At 38.1% G+C, this 4,649-nt stretch overlaps 1 long non-coding RNA gene across 1 annotated transcript; it reads right to left on the bottom strand.

Annotated features, from left to right (window-relative positions):
* Positions 1-332: 332 nt before the first annotated feature.
* LOC131244628 (uncharacterized) lies at positions 333-1,380 on the bottom strand. Its single transcript, XR_009170430.1, has 3 exons — positions 1,222-1,380; positions 623-765; positions 333-508 (listed from the first exon to the last, which is right to left on the bottom strand). It is a non-coding gene; the product is annotated as an uncharacterized LOC131244628 (long non-coding RNA).
* Positions 1,381-4,649: the final 3,269 nt, after the last annotated feature.

The raw sequence follows: 4,649 nt of genomic DNA, 5'->3' as shown, positions 1-4,649 counted from the left end.
TTAAAATTAAAAAAAACCTTGCATGATGCACCTGACCTGCACCAACAAGGAAAAAAGAAGAAGAAAGTTTTTGCAATGTCCATATGCTTACACTATATAAGGTTGCTGTTAAACAAGAAAAGGCCAATATAGAAATAAATATGCTAGCTCTACATACACCCTCTGCACATGCAATTTCTATGGCACACCTATCAACCATGGGATAATTGATGATTTATTCAAACTGTGTTGTTTGTAGTCAAACAAGGGCCAGTTTGGATGTTCTTCAAAATCATTACAGCAGAATTTAAATGAAATTATCTGGCAGACGCTAATATCCTGATCAAATTAATAATGAGTTCCACATGTAACAGAATTTATAGTGTCACTGTTTCTGAAAATAAGTTATCTCAAGAAAGAAACTAAACCAAATTTTATGCAGGGCAAACACACCTTATCAAGGTGAATGTGGCCAACAAGGCCTGCATCTGCTTCTGAACTTTCGGGTATTTGTCGATGCCTTTGGTATCTAAAAATGGCCATAGTCCATGTGTAAGATGTAAATAGTATTTAAGTCATTACGCAAAATACAAAGGAGACCCAAACACACCTTTTAGATGAATAGAAAGGAGGGCACCACGACCTCTAGTTTCTGCACCAACTCTTTGGCGTTTGGTGTGGACACGATTATGTGGCGCTGATTGGGCTTGATGAATCCATCGTCCACAACTTTTTGATGAAAGTAAGAAGGGAGTTGTAGTAACCGTCCACATTAAGAAGACCCACCTACACATACATCCAAATATCCCATCTTTATGACACAAGAACTTCTATGTTGTGTGTATGTGATTTTCTGTTAGTAGAGATTGCTTACAGTTTGAGTCTAAATACATTGAGCATGACAAAAGGAAAAACAAATCTCAGCAGGATAAATGGTGCTAATTCAAGGTAATTATGAACCATCAACTAAAAGATGATTTTTTTAGAAATTGAAACAATAACTGAAAAAATGACAAATGACAAAGAAAGTAAGAAAAGAATTCACATTTAGATACAAATGAAAAACAGAATACCTTTGACAAATAACATTATAACATGGATTAATTGATGACAAATTAAACCACATATATGTTATTCCTCAAAAAGAAAGTGACAGTATAAACAGGCTTCTTCCAAGTTCAACCTTGCAGCAGATGATGAAATCTTAGCCCTGTCAAGATAGGATTAGGTGCAGTAACTGACCTTGAAATGTGGAGGGAAACAGCGCATCAGCTTAACTCGCAGGCACAGTCCAATAACTGTTGCCATGCTATAATGCTGGATGGTTGAAGTGAAGGTAATCCTAACCGTTCAAGTAGGGAATTAGTGTGAGTGGTAGACTCTCAGGAGTTTCAACACCCGATCAAGGGTTCGAGTATCCATAGGTGGTGAAATTCCACTAGTGTGAGTGTTGTGGGGGTGTGTGTGCGTGAGTAAAATAAATTTTTTTTTTTTTTTTTAAGTAGGGAATTAGTACCATAGTTTTGAAAAATACAATAATCATTACTGGAAACTGTCAATAAATCCATATCAAGTAAATATAAAACATGGAGTAAAAACAATTCAATGACAAAGAAAACTGCAAAGCAGCACATATCCAAGAAAACAATGTTACTGATCTTGTGAAGGCATGCACGCTGCATTTGGATGCCCAAGTGAGCTGAATTGTGAACAATCAGTTTAATCAAGAGGTTATGACTGATGGGATTTGTTGTTTTTTTGAATCTGTTGCACCTGATAGTCATCTTATCCAAATTCAAAATAATAATAATAATAATAATAATAAATAATAATAATAAATAATAATCTTTCAATGCCATATATAACCATCAGATTGTAAAAAACATAGAATTCACGATTTTGACATTAGATATGGTCATGTATTAGTGTACAAAAAGGCCGGGATTTAGCTTGGAAATATCAACTAGCACAGGAAATGATCTAGAAAGTGGCAACACTTACTTTTCCATACTAATTGTTTTGAAAAACCGTGCACAATCATGATCTCCACAAAAGCATATCATTGGATTTGTAATAGCATGTCTTTGATTTGATTCAAAAGTTCAAAACCGTGTTGATCATGAAATGATGGTTTTAAATGGAAAATCTAATTTTCTTATTCATTGAACCGAGAACCCAAAGATTGGAACACCGGAAAATAGGTGGGGCGATCAAGTCCCCTGGGTTGAAAGTCCCTAAAGCGTAATAGGTGGGGCAGCTTAGACCCCTGGTTTGAAAGTCCCTAAACCCCAAATTGGTACCATTTGGATCTTCATTGATTGGGGGCAGTTGGGTGAGCACATTGGAAAGTGCAATAGACCAACTACGCAGGTTGGGTGGAGTAGTAGTCTGATTAGCTAACGTACGAATCGGTCCCCTCATTGACCAAGACTAGGTGGGTGAGCACATCTAGATGCAACAAACCACCTAGTATCAAGGTGTTCTGTAACGGTAATGGTGGCCATAACAGCCACCACCGTTACCTTTACGATACGGGTCGTAACGGCTGTTACGGTCCTCGCAATGACCATTACGGTTTCTTTTTTTATTGAAAAAAAAAATTCTGAAAAACCTATATTTGTCCCATAATGTTGATTAAAAAGTATGAAAAACATGTATCTGCCGCATAACAGACAATTACAAGGCTATTATGGCCTTTATAGGGGACGTAACGTGCCATTGGCGGCAATTATAGGTCATTTTTTTCCATAACAGTTGTTATAGCTATTACGACCCCGTAACACGTAACAATTGCCACTGTTACCTTTACATAACGGCCTTTACGGCACACCATGCCTAGCATAGGCCAAGTGAGGTGTTAAGATAGTTGAGGCTAGCTGTAGTAAAGTGGTCATGGTGTTCAACAAAAACAATCGTCTTGATTGTTGTGGCGAACCCTTGGTGCATTTTAACATTCATTCATGCATCGGTTTATTTAGCTTCTTGCATACACATTTTTTAAAATCTCTTGCATTTGTATTTACCATTGTTTTTGGAAAAAGGTAAGTAGAAGTTTACTCATTGGGCTTCACAACTCGCCCTGTTGGGACTTTAAATTTCAGGTCAAGGATCACATTAGCGCCTTAGAAGATGGAGCCATTCTTATCTATTTTTATTTCTTGCAAGTTGAATAGTTATGTAATAAAGTTTAGACGGGATGTAATTGGAATTTATCTCAGACTCACTCTAGAATGAATGTAGTCAATATCTCATTGATATGGATGTTTACAATGGCTTTATCATAAGAAAGTGAATGAGAATGGTAGAACTACTGAGTTGTGCCCTCATGTGTGGCATCAGGATCGAGTATACCTGAGTGCCAAGTTTGGGGCGTGACACAAATTGCTATCCATAGTTTTTAAAACTTGCTCATTTGACTCAAAACTCAACCCAATCAACTCGACTCCGCAAGATTCCAAGCTGAAACACTGGGAAACTCACTCATGAGGAGCAACTCAACAATACTCGTCAAGTTCACTCTCAGACTCTGTTGATTCGACGCGACTAGTTGTGACTCAAGCTGAGTCACTTGTTGGGTCAAGCTGTTTAGAAGAAGAAGAAGAATTAAGGATTGTGGTTGTGAGACAATCTCATGCAACAGTGCATTTTGGTTGACAAAGTTGCTCAAGAGTCACTCATAGCGACATCTAACTCCCCATTGATGGATTAAAGCTCAGACTGATGTACCTTGTGGCACATATGGCAGGCAAGTATTGTTACTGGGCTACCACAGCACCATTGATTCTCATACCACCTAAGCCATCGGCCTCATGGGCATCATGAAGATTTGTGGGGGGGGGGGGGGGGGGGGGAGCAGATCGTATGGAGTAAAAAAGGACCTGTTGAAGATAGAAAGATGCTTGTCATTTTGGTCAACAATAGGATCGAGGCATAGTGACAAATTCGGCAGCTAAACATTCCTGGACTCCCTCCTTCCCTTCCCTCCATAGGAAGTACTTGTGTTAATCAGCCAGCTCCAGGATGAAGACCACCATCGAAACTTGAATTGACTGATAATGAAATTACACATCTCCCTACCAATAGAACCTATCTATGGATAAAGAGTCGTTTACATGTATATATATATTGCTCTAAAAGCAAAAGAAACTCTTAGTTAATCCTAATCATTCATTAACTCTAATCCCAACAATCTATTTTTAAAAAATATTTGAAATGAATAAAATATCCCTAAACTCCATATCTACCATGCATGCCTTCTGTCAGTGGGTCATAACTCAATTCATGTTAAAATCACGTGATCTTGAAATTGCTTGAAAGATAATGAAATAGGCCAATTTCCCATCATTTGGATATCGTTTGGCACCCAAAAGGTATAAAACAAAATAACTGATGAAAATAGTGGAGTTTGTTCAACATGTAAGTGTGACTAACCAATTATAAGTCTGTCACTGCTCGAAAACAAATTAATGCAAGGAGACGAAAGGCTAAACCCCATGGACCTGTAAAACCAACCATATCACGCATGTGGAGCCCACTAACTGGCCCATTAACTCTATGGAGGCTGAGCCTTCTTGCATGCCTCTAGAATACTTGGGGTGAACACAACGCTCGCTGCTTTGACAACAAACTGAAACCATGAGAGTAGATATTATGGAAGATAAAAGGAGATG

This window comes from Magnolia sinica, chromosome 4, assembly GCF_029962835.1.
Source record: "Magnolia sinica isolate HGM2019 chromosome 4, MsV1, whole genome shotgun sequence".
NCBI classification, from domain to species: domain Eukaryota; kingdom Viridiplantae; phylum Streptophyta; class Magnoliopsida; order Magnoliales; family Magnoliaceae; genus Magnolia; species Magnolia sinica.
This window is presented reverse-complemented; position numbering and strand designations above follow the sequence as displayed.